The sequence below is a fragment of the Dasypus novemcinctus genome, chromosome 14 (genome assembly GCF_030445035.2).
Source record: "Dasypus novemcinctus isolate mDasNov1 chromosome 14, mDasNov1.1.hap2, whole genome shotgun sequence".
NCBI lineage: Eukaryota > Metazoa > Chordata > Mammalia > Cingulata > Dasypodidae > Dasypus > Dasypus novemcinctus.
This window is the reverse complement of record NC_080686.1, coordinates 66,398,864-66,417,300: the sequence shown is the minus strand read 5'-3', so window position 1 is coordinate 66,417,300 and position 18,437 is coordinate 66,398,864. Positions and strand designations below refer to the sequence as shown.

The following is an 18,437-nucleotide window of genomic DNA, read 5'->3' as shown; positions in this document are numbered from 1 at the left end:
CAAAACAGTTTGTTCTTTCTTTCCATGTTGTGGCTTTTTTTTTCCATTTCAGGGGCTGAAATGGGGAATACATGAACTCATCTTGAAAAACTCCACCAGTATAGAAATATATAGAGCAGAAGGTGAAAGTTTTTCCTGCTACTAACCACCACCATAATCTCACTCCTCTGAAATAATTATTCTCCATAGATAGGTAGATTGTCTAGAATTATATACATATGCACACATACATATACGAGGTAATACTTGAATATAGGCATACCTCAGAGATCTTGCAGGTTTAGTTCCAGACCACTGCAATAAAGCAAATATTGAAATTAAGTAGTCACACAGATTTTTTTGGTTTTCCAGTGCATATAAGTTATGTTTATACTATGCTGTAGTCTAAACGTGCTGTAGCATTATGTCAAAACAATGTATATACTTTAATTAAAAATATTTTATTGCTAAAATATGCTAACCATCATCTGAGCCTTCAGTGAGTTGTAATCTTTTTGCTGTGGAGGGTGTTACCTCAGTGTTGATGGCTGCTAATAGATCAGGTGGTGGTTGCTGAATGCTGGGACTGTTAGTGGAATGCTCTGGATTCTGGGCTTCTAAGTTCTTGGCAATGTTGCATAAAAGAATTTAAGGACACGCCATAGGGTAGGCAAGGGAGTAAAGAGTTTATTAAGAAACAAGAAAAGAAAAACAGAATGCAACCCCAGACATGGGTGCAGGCATGCTGCAGGGTAAGATGTGCATGTGGGACTCCAGGTTAGACCTTTTTAAGGTCTTTTTCCTCCTTCCCTTTCCTAGTGTTGGGAAGGGACCCCAGTTGTTTGCTGCTCTGATTAGCTGCCTATTAGCTCTCAGGGGCCCAATGTGGGAGGCTTGTTTGGAGTTATCCAAGGCCTCTCCTTGACCCTGGAAAGAGTTCCAAATGCAACCTTGTGGCCAGGGTTTCAGCAGGGTTTTTCCGGCTTTGTTCTTAATAACAGGGGATTTCTGGGTAGGGTTTCATGGCCATGTTTTCTGCCAGTTCCCAGCTACCTTTCCTCATTCCCTCTACTAACCTGCCTCAGAGTGGCTATGACAATTTCTTAAAATAAGACAACAATGAAGATTGCAGCTTGGATTGACCCTTCCTTTCCCAAAAGATTTCTCTAGTATGCGATACTGTTTGATAGAATTTTACCCATAGTAGAACTTCTTTCATAATTGAAGTCAATCCTCTCAAACCTGCTACTTCTTTATCAACTAAATTGATGTAATAATCTAAATCCTTTGTTGTCATTTCAACAACGTTCACGGCATCTTCACCAGGAGTAGATTCCATCGTTTTTTTTCCATCTTAAGAACCACTTCCTTTGCTCACCCATAAGAAGCATCTCCTCATCCATTCACATTTTATCATGAGATTGTGGCCATTCAGTCATAGCTTCAGGCTCTGCTTCTAATTCTAGTTCTTTTGTTGTTTCTAACACCTCTGCAGTTACTTCCTCCACTGAAATTTAAGCACCTTAAGTCATCCATGAGGGTGACTCCTGTTAATGTTAATATTTTGACCTCTTCCCATGAATCATGAATGCTCTTAATGATATCTAGATTAGTGAATCCTGTCCAGAAGGTTTTCAATTTACTTTGCTCAGATCCACCAGAGGAATCACTGTCTATGGCACCCATAGCCTTACAGAATGTATTTCTTAAATACTAAGATTGCAAGTCAAAATGACTCCTTGATCCATGGGCTACAGAATGGATATTGTGCTAGCAGGCATGAAGACAACCCTCAACTTGTGCATCTCCATCAGAGCTCTTGGGTGATGAGGTGCATTATAAATGAGCAGTAATATTTTGAAAGGAATCTTTTTTTCTGAGCAGTAGTTCTCAACAGTGGGTTTAAAATATTCAGTTAACCATGTTATAAACAGATGTGTTGTTATCCAGATTTTGTTTCTCCATTTAAACAGCCTAGTCAGAGTAGATTTAAGATAATTCTTACAGGCTCTAGGATCTTCAGAATGGTAAATAGCATTGGCTTCAACTTAAAGTCACCAGCTCTGTTCACCCCTTAGCAAGAGTCAGCCTGTCCTTTGAAGCTAGGCATTGACATTTCCTTTCTAGCAATGAAAGCCCTAGATAGCATCTTCTTCCAATATGAGGCTGTTTCATCTACATTGAAAATCTGTTGTTTAATGTGGCCACCTTCATCAATTATCTTAGCTGGATCTTCTGGATACCTTACGGCAGCTTCTGCATCAGCACTTGCAGCTTCACCTTGCACTTTTATGGTACGGAGATGGCTTCTTTCCTCAAACCTTGGTAAAAACCTCTCCAAGCTTCAAAATTTTCTTCTGTAGCTTCCTCTCCTCTCTCAGCCTTCATAGAATTGAAGAGAGTTAGGGCCTTGCTCTGAATTAGGCCTTGGCTTAAAGGAATGCTGTGACTGATTTGATCTTCTATCTAGACCACTATATATCAGCAATCAGGCTGTTTTGCTTTCCTATCATTTGTGTGTTCACTGGAGTAGCACTTTCAATTTCCTTTAAGAACTTTTCCCTTGCATTCACAACTTAGCTAACACTTTGGCACAAGAGGCCTAGCTTTTGGCCAGTCTCAGCTTTGACATGTCTTTCTCACTAACCTTAATCATTTCTAGCTGTTGATTTAAAGTTAGAGACATGTGACTCTTCTTTTACTTGAACACATAACAGCCATTGTAGAGTTATTAATTGGCCTACTTTCAATATTGTTGTCTCTCTGGGAATAAGAAGGCCCAAAAGAGGGAGAGAGACAGGGGAAGAGCTGGTTGATGAAGCAGTCAGAGCACACAACATTTATTAAGTTTGCCATCTTACATGGGCACAGCATAGTTCATGGCACCCCAACAATTACATTAGTAATGTCAGAGATCACTGATCAGATATCACTATAATGTATATAGCAATAATGAAAAAGTTGAAATATTGTAAGAATTATCAGAGTGTGATATGATTTGAGCACATGCTTTTGCAAAAATGGCGGTGACAGACCTTTTTTACTCAATGCAGGATTGTCATGAAACTTAAATTTGTTTAAAAAAAAATCTGTGAAGCACAATAAAGTGAAGCACAATAAAATGAGGTTTGCCTGTATAAGCTAAATAGGGTCCCATATGTATTATGCTATAACCTGCTTTTTTTCCCCCACTTATAATACATCCTAGACAACTTTCCCTATGAACATTATACTTAGTTCAGGAACTCTTAACAAAGGGTCCATGAGCATGAATTGAAATTTAAAAAAATATTATTCTTGTTGGGACATGTTGGTTCAGGTGTGGTATATTTATTAAACAATACAGTATAGTACGGACTTAGTAAGGGGTCCATGGTTTTCACCTGACTAACAAAGGGGTCTGTGAAACAAAAAAGGCTAAGAACCCCTGATTTAGTTCCTTCTTTTCCTTTATTAAAATGTTTCCATAGTTTTCTATTGAATAGATTCCATAACCAGTGCCATACTTGAAGGCATTTTTAGGTTTCTGTTATAGATGTTGCTTCAGTTAATAACACTGAGTAATATTCTTATATAACACTAATCTCTGTCTGAATTTATCTTGTTTGTTTATTCAGTTACTTGTTTACTGTCTGACACCTCCTGGAATATAAGTTCTGTGAAAGCGGGGCCCTTCTCCTCATTCCCCATTGCATCCTCAGCACCTAGAACAGGGCCTGACATGTATCACCTATTGTTATTACAAGGAGCACTTGGATATTTCTGTATCTGTTCCATGATGGGTGAGGTGGCTACTTCCAGCCGTCTCTCTGTCTTGTCCCCTTGCTCAACCGTTAGGACTGCTTGCTGAATCAGCAGTGCCAATTTGGAGATTGAGCTTCTCTAAAGGTCTTGAAATCTTCCCAGTCTGAAAGCTATAAGTCAGTTCAGGTTTTGGGGATTCTACCCTCACCCCAGATCCTTTCCTCCTAGCAACTTATCTGGCTCTATGGGTTGGGTGGGGAGCCAAGACACATTCATCACTTGATTCCTTGACACTTTTGCTCTTGGCTGCATCCGATGTAACCCTTAGGAATGAATGTCATTGATTGATGCAATGTGTTGGGAGCAGTACAACAAGAGTTACTTGATACAAAAAATACTTAAAAGTAACTACTTTTCTTTTAGATGAAAGTAATCCAAATCCTTTGAAAATTGCCATTATGATTTGCTTATAAAGAGTAGACTTCTTTACAAAACATGTTGCATGCATTATCTTTTTAATTTAAGAATAAGGTATTTTACTCCATTTATAAAAGTCTTTATGTCCTCAGAAAAATTCTGATGTTTTCTTCATAGTTCTTATGGAATTTATTATATTATTGAATGGAATTTTTTTCCATTGTACTTTCTAGTGAGTTATAGTTGATATTTAAGAAGGTTTTGTATACTAATTTTTGCAACTGGCCACCTTACTGAATACTCTTATTAGTCCTAGTAGTTTCCAAATCATTCTTTGGGGTTTTCTAAGGATACAATCATAATAAACAAATAAATAATTTGCCTCTTTCTTTTCATTACATTGGTGAATCCTTTCAGAGCAACCTGAGAAAAGCTGTCAAAGGAATTACCTTCATCTTGTTCTTGAATTTAACCAGAATGCTACATTATTGTTTTGATATTAAGAAAGGATTTATTACTGGTTTCTGAAGGGGTTTAAAATCAAGAATGGATGAATTTTATTCAGCACTTTTTTGACATCTTTTGAGATGATCACATATGAACACATAGTTTTTCTTTTTTCCTATTAACATGTGAATTATATTAATTTATTAATATTTTCTGTATCAGTCAGGAACAGACAAGAATGAGGTGGAACAGTCAAACAGGCTCATGAGTGTTTAATGAAGATATTATTTCATTAAACAGATGTGTGGGCAGGGTAGACAGACTAACAAAGGAGAGTGAAGCCCTCCAGGGCTGGCAAGGGTGGAGAGTTCTTACCACCCCTGTGTCTGAAAGGGCAGAGAAGAGAGTTGTCACTGGAGCACAGAGACATCAGCTGTAGGTGTAGTTTAACTGTAGCTGTTGGAGACAGCCACTCAATAGAGGAATGCAGGCACTGGCAAGCCCTAGCTTGGCATAGAGGGAGCTGGGGAGGGGGTGGGGATAAGTATTATGACCTGTCTCTTCCCACCCTCCAATCCCCTGACAGTGCTTCTGATTGACTGAACTCTAGCAGAAACCAGAAAGCAAGACCCAGTGAAGCAGTTCATAAAGATTGGCCTTCTGGAACCCAGGCCAGGATGGGTAAGGTCAGTGAGTGGATCTGAAGGAACAAGTTATTTATCCCAGCCCCACCCCTTCCATCTCCTAGCATCCACATTTGGTCCAGAAGAAAAACATGGGGGACACACAAAGTTTTATTCGATACTATTAATATATCATTGTAGGGCAATGCCTACATAGCAAAACCCTAAAACATAAAACATTAGCTTCAACTGGGAGTAGATGTGACTCAAAAAGTTGAGCTCCCACCTCCAACCCAGTAAGTCCCGGGTTCAGTTCCTGGTGCTTCCTGAAAAAACAAAAATGAATAACAAGCAGAAAAAAAAAAAAAAGACAAATGAAAAAACCCGCTCAGGGAAGCCGATGTGGCTCAGTGGTCAAGCCCTGGCTTCCCACCTACAAGGTCCCAGGTTTAATCCCCTGTCCCCAGTACCTCAAAAAAACCAAACAAACAAACCAAAAAACCCGACATTAGCTACAACCAATGTTTTTCACATAAATAGTGGGAGGGAAAAAGGGGCAGGAGTGACAATTATGAGGCCTAAGCTTATAATCATAGCTGCCTTCTTCAGTCACCTGTTCCACGTTCCCCTCATCTTCTTCTAGTACTTCATCTGGTTCAGGTTTTTCCTGATTAGATGATCCTGTTCTTTTGGGTTTCCTCAGTTTTTTCCAATGACCAAGACTATTCCAAGAGGTAAACCTCTTAGATTCCAGACATAAACTTTTTTCTTAAATTACAGAAGTTGTAGGTTTACAGAAAAATCATCCATAAAATGTGGAGTTCTCATTTACTGCCCTATCATTAACACCTTCCATTAGTGTGGTACATTTGTTGCAATTCATGAAAGAACAGTCTTATAATGGGATTAGCTCTAGTTCATTGTTCACAACATGGTTCACTGTTTACGTTGCACAGTTATGGTTGTTTTAAACTTTTATTCTAGTAACGTATGTAACCAAAAATTTTCCTTTTATCCCCATTCAGTATATAAATCAGTTCTGCTAAGTAAGTTTAAAATGTTGTGCTACCATTACCACCATCTACTACCAAAACTTTGTGACCAACCCAAATAGAAACTCTGCACAATTTAAGCATTAACTTCCCATTACCTACCCCCACCATCACCCCTGGTAACCTATATTCTAGATTCTGACTCTATGAGTTTGCATATTCTAATTATTTCATATCAGTGAGGTCATACAATATTTGTCCTTTAGTTTCTGGCTTATTTCACTCAACATGATGTCTTCAAGTTTTATTCATGTCGTCACATATATCAGGACTTCATTCCTTTTTATGGCTGAATAATAATCTGTTGTATGTATAATTTACATTATATTTATCCATTCATTGGTTGGACACTGGGTTGCTTCTATCTTTTGGTGATTGTGAATAATGACACTATGAACATCAGGGTCCAGATATCTGCTCAAGTCCCTGCTTTCAAATCTTTTGGTATATAACCTAGAAGTGAGATTGCCAGGTCATATGGTAATTCTATACTTGACTTTCTGAGGAACCATCAAACTGTCTTCTACAGCAGCTGCACTATTTTACAATCCCATCAACTATGAATGAGTGTTTCTATTTCTCCAACGTTTGTAATTTTCTACTTTTTGAATGGAAGCCATTCTTGTGGGGGTGAAATAGTACTTCACTGCAGTTTTGCTTTGCATTTTCCTAATAGAGATGTTGGGCATTGTTTCATGTGCTTTTTGGCCATTTGTATATCTTCTTTGGAGAAATGTCTATTCAAGTTTTTTCCCATTTTTTAAATGGGTTTGTCTTTTTATTGTTGAGTTGTAGGATTTCTTTATATATTCTGGATCTTAAACCCTTTTCAGAAATGTGGTTTCCAAATATTTTCTCCCATTGAGCAGGTTCTCTTTTTACTTTCATGATAAAGTCCCTTACATAAAAGTTTTTAATTTTGATGAGGTCCCATTTATCTATTTTTTATTTTATTGCTTGTGCTTTGGGTGTAATGTCTAAAAAACTATTGCCTAGACAAGGTCCTGAAGATTCTTCCTAAATTTCCTTCTAGAATTTTATAGTTCTGACTCATATTTTGGTCTAAGATCCATTTTGCATTAAAATGTATATATGATATTAGGTAGTAGTCTACCTTCATTCTTTTGCACATGTATATCCAGTTTTCCTAGCACCGTTTATTGAAGAGTATTCTTTTGATCTTGGCACCCTTGTCAAAAAATCAGTTAGAGATAAACCTTAGCGTTTATGGCTAAACTCTCAGTTGGATTCCATGATCTATATGTCTGTCCTTGTGCTAGTACCATGCTGTTTCAATTACTGTGATTTTGTAATAACTTTTAAAGTGAGAAGTGTGACTCTGATTTTATTCCTCTTTTCTAGCATAACTTGGACTATTCTGGGCTCCTTATCCTTCCAGATAAATTTGATGATTAGCTTTTCCATTTCTGCAAGGAAGGTTGTTGGAATTTTTATTGAGATTGGGTTGAATCTGTAAATCCCTTTGGATAGAATTGGCATCTTGAAAATATTTAGTTTTCCAATCCATGAATGCAGAATGTCCTTCCATTGATTTCAGTCGTTTTTTAATTTCTTTTAGCAATGTCTTGTAGTTTTCTGCATAGAAGTCCTTCATATCCTTGGTTAGATTTATTCCTAGATATTTCATTCTTTTAGTTGTTTTTGTAAAAGGAAGTTTTTCTTGATTTCTTTTTCAGATTGCTCATTATTAGTGTGTAGAAATTACTGATTTTTTTGCATGTTGATCTTATATTGTACCACTTTGCTTAATTCATTCATTAGTACCAGTAGCTTTGTGGATTTTTCTGGATTTTCTGCAAATAGGATCATGTTCTCTGCATATAAAGGAAGTTTTACTTCTTCTTTTCCAATTTGGATGCCCCCCCCCTTTTATTTTTCTTTTGGCTTTTGCTTAATTGGTCTAGCTGAAACTTTGAGTACTGTGTTGAATAACAGTGGTGACAGTGGACATCTTTGTCTTGTTCCTGAAAGCTTTCAGTCTTTCACCATTGACTATGATGTTAGCTGTGTTTTTTTTCATAGATGCCCTCCTTCATCATGTTGAGGGAGGTTATCTATTCCTAGTTTTCTAAGTGTTTTAATAAAGAAGGGGTGCTGGATACTGTCCAGGGTCTCTTCTGCATCACCTGAGATGATTATGTGGTTTCTTTCGTTTGTAATGCTAATGTGGTGTTGTACACTTACAATTTTCTTATGTTAAACCACCCTTGCATAACTGGAATGAATCCCACTTGATCACAATGGTTAATGCTTTTGATGTGCTGTTGGATTCAGTTTGCTAGTATTTTGTTGAGTATTTTCACATGTGTATTCATAAGAAATATTGGTCTAGTTTTCTTTCCTTGTGGCTTTGATATGAGGGTGATGTTCATCTCATAGAATGAGTTAGGAAGAGTTCCTTCCTCTTCAATTTTTTGGAAGACTTTGAGCAGAATATTTGTTAATTCTTGAATGTTTGGTAAAATTCACCAGGAAAGCCATCTGGTCCTGGACTTTTCTTTCTTAGGAGGTTTTTTTTTTTTTTAAAGATTTATTTTTATTTATTTAATTCCCCTCCCCTCCCCCGGTTGTCTGTTTTCTGTGTCTTTTTGCTGCATCTTGTTTCTTTGTCCGCTTCTGTTGTCGTCAGCGGCACGGGAAGTGTGGGCGGCGCCATTCCTCGCCATTCCTCGGCAGGCTGCTCCCTCCTTCGCGCTGGGCGGCTCTCCTTATGGGCGCACTCCTTGCGCGTGGGGCTCCCCTACGCGGGGGACACCCCTGTGTGGCACAGCACTCCTTGCGCGCATCAGCACTGCTCATGGGCCAGCTCCACACGGGTCAAGGAGGCCCGGGGCTTGAACTGCGGACCTCCCATGTGGTAGACGGACGCCCTAACCACTGGGCCAAAGTCCGTTTCCTCTTAGGAGGTTTTTTTGGGAGGTTTTTGATGACTGATTCAACCATGTTACTAGTTATTGTTTTGTTGAGATCATCTTGATTCAGTATAGGTAATTTATGTATTTGTAGGAATTTTTCCATTTCATATTTCATCTAGGTTGTTCAATTTGTTGGCATACAGTTGTTCATAGTGTCCTCTTATAGTCCTTTTTATTTCTGTGGGTCAACAGTTAAGTCCCTCTTTTCATTTCTGATTTTAAGTTATTTGTATTATCTCTTTTTTGGTTTGTCAGTCTACATAAAGTTTTGTTGATTTTATCAATCTTTTCAAAGAACAAAAATTTGTTTTTATTTGGTTCTATCTGTTTTGTTTTTATTCTCTATCTCCTTTATCTTAGCTCTAATCTTTATTTCCTTCCTTCTGCTCACTTTGGGTTTAATTTGCTCTTCTTTTTCTAGATCCTCTAGTTTTTAAGTAAAGTCTGGTTTGAGATTTTTCTTTTTTCTTGTTTTTTTTTCATAAATCAGCTAACAAAGCAAGCCAGCCTTCTTTTTTTTTTTAAGATTTATTTTTATTTCTCTCCTCTCAGCTCCCTCTACCCCCCCCCCCCCCCAAAGTCTGTTCTCTGTCCATTTGCTGTGTGTTCTTCTGTGTCTGCTTGCATTCTTGTCAGGCAGCACTGGGAATCTGTGTCTCTTTTTGTTGTGCCATCTTGCTGCATCAGTTCTTCTTGTGCGTGGAGCCACTCCTGGGTGGGCTGTGCTTTTTTCATGTGGAGGGGCTCTCCTTGTGGGGCACACTCCTCATGCGTGGTATACTCCAACACAGGGCATTCCTGTGTGGCATGGAACTCCCTGCACACGGCAGCAGTGTGCGTGGACCAGCTCACCACACAGGCCAGGAGGCCCTGGGTTCAAATCCTAAACCTCTTATATGGTAGGTGAACACTCTGTTAGTTGAACCACATCTGCTTCCCTTTTATTCTTTTTAATGTAAGTATTAGAGCTTTAGATTTCCCTTTCAGCACTCCCTTTACTGCATCCCATAAATTTTGGTGTGCTGTTTTCATTTTCATTTGCCTAAAGACATATCCTGATTTCCCTTGTAATTTCTTCTTTGACCCATTCATTGTTTAAGAATAAGTTGTTTAATTTTCACATATTTGTTTTTCCCTCTGTTATTGATTTCTAGCTTCATTCCATTGAGATCAGAGAAGATATATTGTGTGATTTCAGTATTTTTTAACTTATTGAGACTTGTTTTGTGATCTAACATATGGTCCTTCCTAGATAATGGTCTATATACCCTTGAGAAGAATGCATATTCTGTTGTTGGATGAAGTGTTCTATATACATCTGTTAGGTCTAACTGGTTTAAAGTATTGTTCAAGTCTTCTATTTCTTTATTGATCTTCTGTCTATATGTTCTATCCATTATTGAAAGTAGGATATTGAAATCATCTATGATTCATGTAGATCTGTCTATTTCTCCCTTCAAATCTGTCAATATTTGCATCATATTTTGGGACCCTTAGATGAATATATATTTAGAATTCTTTCTTATTGAATTGACCCCTTTGTCAATATAAAGTGACCCTCTTTGAATCTCATAACAGTTTTTGATTAAAGTCTATTTTCTCTGATATCAATATAGCTAACCCAGTTCTCTTTTTATTACTACTTGCATGGTATATATTTTTTCATCCTTTCACTTTCAGCCTACTTATATCTTTGAATTTAAAGATGAGTCTTTGTAAGCAGCATGTAGTTGGGTCCATTTTGCCAATCTCTGCCTTTTGTGTGGAGAGTTTAATCTATTTATCTTTAGAATAAACTATGATAATGCAGGATTTTCTTTTGCCATTTTGTTATTTTGTATTGCTAAGTCTTAAAACGTTTTTAATCCTTAAATCTTCCATTAATGCTTACTTCCATTTTCATTTGGTTTTTTGTATTATATCACTTTCAGATCCTTCTCATTTCTTTCTAAATATATTTTTCATATATTTTCTTTGTGGTTACCATGAGTTTACAATTCAATATCGTAAATCTATAAAAATCAGATTTGATTTGATACCAACTTATCTTCAATAGCACACCCATACTCTGTTCCTCTACCCTATCTCCGTACCTTTTTTTTCACTTGTTAAAAATTATATCTTTGTACCTTGTATATCCAAGGCCATCAATTTATCATACTTTTTATGCATTTGCTTTTTAGCACCTTTTAGAAAAAGAGGAGTTACATAACAATACATTAATATTAGCTTTTATAATTAGCCATGTGATTATACTTTTACTGTAAGTTTTTATTTCTTTATGCTGCTTTGATCTACTGTCTAGTGTTTTCCCTTTCTGTCTGAAGAATTCCCTTTAGCATTGCTTTTTTAAATTTTTCAAAAACTTTTAATAACTTTTAAAATTAAAATTAATAGATCACATAGAACATTACATTAAAAAAACATGAGGTTCCCATATAACCCACACCCCACTCTGCCACCTCCATCATTTTTGTAAATTGTATTTTTTTGAAGATAAATACATCACAGAAAAGGTTACATTATAAAAAGCATAAGAGGTTCCTGTATACCCCAATCCCTCTACCCCACTCCTCCCATACCAACAACTTCCCCCATCATTGTGGCACACTCATAGCACTCGGTGAACACATTTTGGAGTACTGCTGCATCACGTGGATAATAGTTTACTCTGTAGTTCACACTCTCCCCCAGTACATTCAGTGGGTTATGGCAGGATATATAATGTCCAGCATCAGACCCTGCAATATCATTTAGGACAATTCCAAAGTCCCAAAAATGCCCCCTCATCACATCTCTTCTTCCCACTCCCTGCCCTCAGCAACCACTGTGGCCACTTTCTCCCCATCAATGATACAATTTCTTTTATTAGTAGTCACAAAAGTTTCATAGGAGAATATCACTAAGTCCACTCTAATCCATATTTATTTCCTCCATTCTCTGGGCCCTGGGATCGTGATGTCCACTCCACCTCTATATTGAGAGGGGGCTTAGATTCCACATGGATGATGGATGCAATTCTCCTGCATGCAGTTGTAGGTACTCTCAGTTCCCTGGTGTGGTGATTGACCATCTTCACCTCCCTGTTAGCTGACCTGCATAAGTCCAATGAACCATAGAGTAGGAGTTGCAACTCTGCTGAGGCACAGGGCCCAGCTGGCACATGGACAGTCCAGAGATTCAAGTCTCCTGAGTATACACCAATGCTAACACCAACTAAAGGTTCATTAAAAGTGACAGAAGAAATAAAATGAAACAAAACAAAAATAAAAGTGACAGAAGAGGCATGTGTAGAAAGGTTACATTTGAGTACAACTCCATCACACTCAGGGACACAAATTCCAAAGTAGGGCCCCCTGAGATGGTACTGAGCTCCAGAGCTATCTGCCATGACCATATACCCTGTGGATCTCTGTAGCCCTCAGGAGAACCAGTACCTGGGGTTGTATTCACTTTGGCTGTTTCTGGGATCCTCCTGAGGAATGTGTAAGCGTGACCCCTCTGATGACCTCCTGACTTTTTTTTTTGAAGACTCTTAGCCATATAAATTCATTTGTCTTTGCCATTTCCCCCTTTTATTCAAGGTCAAAATGCAGTTTTTAACACATGATCCTACATGTGGGCTGAGATATTCTGCTTGTCTTAGTTGACCCTTTTATTCAAGGTTTTTTTCTATTTACATTATCAGCTGGTGCTTGGTAGTAATCCCTGGACACCAGGGAGGCTCATCCCTGGGAGTCATGTCCCACACTGGGGGGAATGTAATGCAATTACATGCTGAGTTTGTCTGAGAGAGTGGACACATTTGAGCAACATGGAGGTTCTCAGGAGGTAACTCTTAGGCACCCTGCAGCTCTAGGCCTAGTTCATATTTCAGGCACACAGACTCTCATAAGCATAGTCATCAGTATCAAGGACTCATTGTTGGAAAATCCTTCTTTGTTGGTCTTTGCAGTTGCACTTGGGAGACTTTAGCATTGCTTATAGGCAGGTGTATTGATGGCAGACTCCCTCAGCTTTTGTTTTCCTGGGAGTGTCTTAAAATCTCCCTTACTTTTGAAAAAAGCCTCTTTGGATATAAAATTCTTGGTTGAAAATTGTTTTCTTTCAGGACTTTAAATATTTTAAAACACTGCCTTCTTGCCTCCATGGTTTCTGACAAGAAATTGACACTTAACTTTATTGGAATTACCTAGTGCATAACACTTTGCTTTTTCTCTTGCAGCAGTCAGAACTCATTGACATTGACAATTTGATTACTATGTGTCTGGGCTTGATCCTCTTTGAGTTTAACCTGTTTGGGGTTCACTAGGTTACTTGGATGTGCATATTCATGTCTTTTGTTAATTTGGGGAAGTTTTCTGCCATTATTTCTTTGAGTATTCCTTCTGCCCCTTTCTCTTGTTCTTCTTCTCTGGGACTGACATAATGTATTTATTGGCCTGACTGATAATCTCCCTTGGTTCTTTTAGTCTCTGTTCATTCTTTTTTATTCCTTTACCTTTCTACTTCTCAGCCCAAATCCTTTCAGTTTTCTTGTCTTCAAGTTCACTAATTTTTTCTTCTGCCACCTCCAGTATGCTATTGAACCTAGAAATTTTTCCTTTCAGTTATTGTATTCTTCCCCTCCTGTATTTCTCTGGAGAGAATCCCATATTGTTCATTCATTGTTTTCCTCATATCCTTTAATTCTTTGTCCAGGTTTTCCTTTATGTCCTTGAGCACATTAAGGATCATTATTTTAAAGTCTCTGGTAAGTCCAAAGGCTGGTCTTCTTTGTTTATGTTTTCTGTATTTTATTTTGTTCTTTTGGATGGATCATCATTTCCTGTTTCTTTATTTGTCTTGTAATCTTTTGTTTTATATTGTACTTTTGAATATTTTAAAGTGTTAACTCTGAGTTTTACTCCCTGAGTAAATTTGTATCTAGCTAGCGAAATAACAGAGATTTTCTCAATTGTCAGGAGTCAATCAAAACAAACAAACCAAAGCAAAAAGCACTATTCACTTTCTTTGCAAATTGGATGTTTTACTGGTAGTCTCCTTCAGGCTTAGCCCTCCTATTAAGCAGATAAGCCCTAGGAAAATGGGAAGTGCAGCGTCCTCTTTTATCTGAGCCTGCATGGAACCAAAGCCAGGGAGCCTTCTTTGGGTTTGTGCTTGCTAGAGGCCTTAGGAATTCCCCATTTACAGTTTACAAGAGTTTGAGTGAAACCCCCTTTTAATTTCTTAGAAATAGACTTCCTCACCCTGCTGGGTGTTCTTTTTTTTTTTAGATTTATTTTTTATTTATTTCTCTCCCCTCCCCCCCCATTGTCTGCTCTCTGTGTCCATTCGCTATGTATTCTTCTGTGTCCGCTTGCATTCTTGTCAGCAGCACCAGGAATCTATGTCTCTTTTTGTTGAATCATCTTGCTGTGCCAGCTCTCTGTGTGTGCAGCACCGCTTCTGGGCAGACTGTGCTTTTTTCGTGCAGGGCAGCTCTCCTTAAGGGGCGCACTCCTTGTGCATGGGGCTCCCCTATGTAGGGGTCACTCCTGCATGGCACGGTACTCCTTGTGTGCATCAGCGCTGCGCGTGGGCCAGCTCACCACACAGGTCAGGAGGTCCTGGGTTTGAACCCTGGACCTCCCATGTGGTAGGTGGATGCTCTATCAGTTGAGCCAAATCCACTTCCCAACATTGTCAGTTTTTGTCCAGGAGCCCAGCAGAGAGATGAACCATTTGCCTGATGGTTTACAGCTGACCTTGTGAAGGGACCAGGGCAGCTGAGAAGCCTTGAGAGACTAGTCCTATGCCATCCTACAGCTGAGATCAGAAGAAGCTGGGCCCACGGAGCCTTCAGCGGAAGAAGGAAGAGACCAGGAACGTTCTCTTGCCATCCTGCTTCAACATGTGGCAACAGATGTGGGCGAGGAATTGACCTTGAGTTGGATTCCTTAGGGCCTTGTAACTGTAAGCTTTTACCCCAGATAAATACCCTTCATAAACACCAACAGATTCCTGGTACTTTGAATAAGCACCCCTTTTAGCTGACTAATACAGGAATTAGATGAGATAAAAATCTTATCTTGTTCATGTTAAAACTGCTGCTGGAGAGTGCAGTTTATTGTGAGAACCAAATGGGTGTACTCATGCTCTCTGCCTCCTAACCCTTCCATGTTTGGAACATGCTTAGAACAACTCACTCAAGGGAAAATACGAGTCTGAAATACAGACCTATTTACCTGTGTATACATGATGGAGGGTTGATGTGAGGTGTTCTGCATAGTTCCTAAGTTGTATTTCAAAAGTTTATTCTCCTCGCCCCCGCCCCCCCGCCGCCACAGGCTTGCTATTTATCAGCTGTAAAGCCCAGGTACACCCTTCAGTTTTCCTTAGTTAGTAGTCCTTTATAATCAGGAAGGTGACCTGATTCCAAATCCAAAGCAATGTGCAATAGATATCTTAGTAAAATATCAAAAAACAAGGTTGTATTGTTGCCATAGACTCTGTGTTCTTTGTATGATTGACCTTGTTTTAACTCCTTGGTACAGCTCAACTTCCATCCCATGAGAACCTCACCTGCAGCCTGAAGCACAGGCACTAGCTGATTTACCCTCCTCTCCTCGCCACTCCTCAGAACCTGGAAGATAAAGAGTTATAGCAGCACCTGCCTTGCTGGTAAGAGGAACAGACTCCCGTTTGGGCATCAGCCTCTAGTTCTGCAGAAGCTATAAAACCAAGCAAAAAGAAACGAATGAAATAGCTATTGGGAGTCACTGAATTCCAGGTCTAGAGTTTGCCTGTTACTTTGCCAAAAGACAACATACAGATTTTCCTTCTTGGCCGTGTTCATGAGGTTGAACGGTAGGTCTAGCAGTGACAGAAGAATTGCTCCTGGAGGCCCTGATAGTCTTCCAGGTCAATTCTAGGTCATTTTGTCTTCTTAGTTAAAAATAAGGAATTTTTGGTTTAAGTGTCAGGTAGTCAGAAATAATTTTTCTCTTAATAAGAGGGAAAAATGGAGCTCAAGGGAAAGGAATAGGTCAAATTCTAAAATCAAGAGCTAATCTCTTAGCTGCTTAGTAGTAGACAGACACAGACAAGAAACTTACTCCCTTCAGAGTTCAGCCTAAGTTTGGAACTACCCAGCAAGTTGAGAATGCTGACCAAACACCTTGCTGTGGCTATGAGGACAGAGACAACTGCCAACAGCCAACTTTCTTCTCAGTTCCATGCGCTCCTGGGCTTCAGCCCAAACTCCAGGGCCCAGGCCAGCCTGCAGTGCTCTGAGGAGCATGGGTGAATGCACTGGTGGGGGTTTAGAGACCTGGGGTCTGCCTTCTACAGAAAGCCATGAATGCCGTAGACTCACCCTGACCTTCACACAGACCCTTGACTCACTTTGGCCTGATGTTGAGGAACATAGAAGCAAATTGTAGTGATGCACCACCTCTGGGGGCACTTGAAATGGTATGTGTGTGGGTACAGGGAAGGGGAGGGAGGGAGAGAGAATCAGAACACCAGAATGCTTTACTGAATTTAGCCCACTACAGCCTCATTCCCCTTGTGTCCCCCATATCACACCCTAGGAGCCTGGCCTTCTGAACTGGGATTGGGTCAGAAGTTCTAGGTTTTACTGGTGAAGATGGCAGTGGGGTCTGCGGAAGGAACTTAAGAGAAAGAAGTAGGCAAGGACGTGCTTAGTGAACATGTGGTGATTTCTGTCAAATGAGAATGTGGTTGTAGGGATAGAAGAGAGGGAGGGGTGAGGAACCAGAGACGGTTGGAACTGGATGAAATGGTGGCCTTTCCTGTTTCGTGGCCTTTGCTTTCATAAAGAAAACATTTGAAACTCTCAGGGTCTGTGAGTAAGGTTGGAAAGCTCTGCCAGGAGCCTAAGGACCAGTGACAAAGAGGCAGTGATAACTGTCAGTCGAGGAAACATAGACCTCCTGTTTTGTTTTACTGTACTTTTTATTTTCCCACTGCCTGCCAACAAGGTCAGCTCTAGAAACATAGCATGCCATTTTTTTTTTCACACGGAGACTGAGCAATGGAGGTGGCGATTGTTAAAAAGCTGAAAATGCCAGCAAGGGGTTTATCAGTCAATTTTGTCCACAGGCTCTGCAGGTTTCTGTTTTATGAAAGTTTTTGTAGGGGTGGGGGCAGTCACTTGACTGACTGTTAAGAAGGACCAAAAAACAGTAGAGCAGCTCTTGCTTGGCTGGTGAATTTTTTCTGGTTAAAGTCTGGAGTCTGAATATTCAGATTTGTACAGTTCTTGACAGTGGAATTAATTAAATCCTGGCATAGGCAATCAGGAAATAAGCCCACAAGGTAGACAGTCCTACTTTATTTAGCACTTTGGAAAATAAGATGGAGAAGATATTAAGATATTTTATTTTCTTTTAATTTCACAAAAACTCTTTTTCTTTGTTCCTCCCTTCTCAACATATTTTAAATGTAATGTATATTTCTAAGCATAGGTAACTAGGGTTTACTAGTCTCTTTGCACTCGTTATATTAAAACAGTTTAAGTAAAACCAAATAAGTAGGAGATATTTAGAGTGTTCAGTGTACGTGAAGATGAACTACTGTATGTGCTTGGAAAATAATTGCTTCAAAACACTTTCTCTAAGATGTTTCTTTCCAGACTTAAATAGGTTCACCTGGGGAAACGGACTTGGCCCAGTGGTTAGGGCATCCATCTACCACATGGGAGGTCCGCGGTTCAAACCCCGGGCCTCCTTGCTCCGTGTGGAGCTGGCCCATGCCCAGTGCTGATGCGCGCAAGGAGTGCCCTGCCACGCAGGGGTGTCCCCCGCGTAGGGGAGCCCCACGCGCAAGGAGTGCACCCATAAGGAGAGCCGCCCAGCACGAAAGAAAGTGCAGCCTGCCCAGGAATGGCGCCGCCCACACTTCCCCTGCCGCTGACGACAACAGAAGCGGGCAAAGAAACAAGACGCAGCAAAAAGACACAGAGAACAGACAACCGAGGGTGGGAGGGGGGGGTGCGGGGGGTGGGGGGGATTAAATAAAATAAATAAATCTTTAAAAATAAATAAATAAATAGGTTCACCTTCCATCCTTCCTCCTTTTGTGAGGGAAAGTTAGAAAATTTATTCTTCAAAATCTTCTTGGTTTCTCTTCTTTTTTCTAGGGATGAAAAATAAAAACCTAGACTTGACCTTTGGCTACTAAAATTTTTTTCATATTAGCAATCGTTTTTCCATTTATTTTCATTCCTATTTGAT

At 39.4% G+C, this 18,437-nt stretch overlaps 1 long non-coding RNA gene and 1 pseudogene across 1 annotated transcript; one reads left to right on the top strand and one right to left on the bottom strand.

Moving 5' to 3' along the window:
• Positions 1–1,069: 1,069 nt before the first annotated feature.
• On the bottom strand, positions 1,070–2,665 carry LOC139436383 (tigger transposable element-derived protein 1-like; annotated as a pseudogene).
• Positions 2,666–14,806: 12,141 nt separating this feature from the next.
• On the top strand, positions 14,807–18,172 carry LOC131273300 (uncharacterized). Its single transcript, XR_009180488.1, has 3 exons — positions 14,807–15,153; positions 15,735–15,861; positions 17,837–18,172. It is a non-coding gene; the product is annotated as an uncharacterized lncRNA (long non-coding RNA).
• The last annotated feature ends 265 nt before the right edge of the window (positions 18,173–18,437 follow it).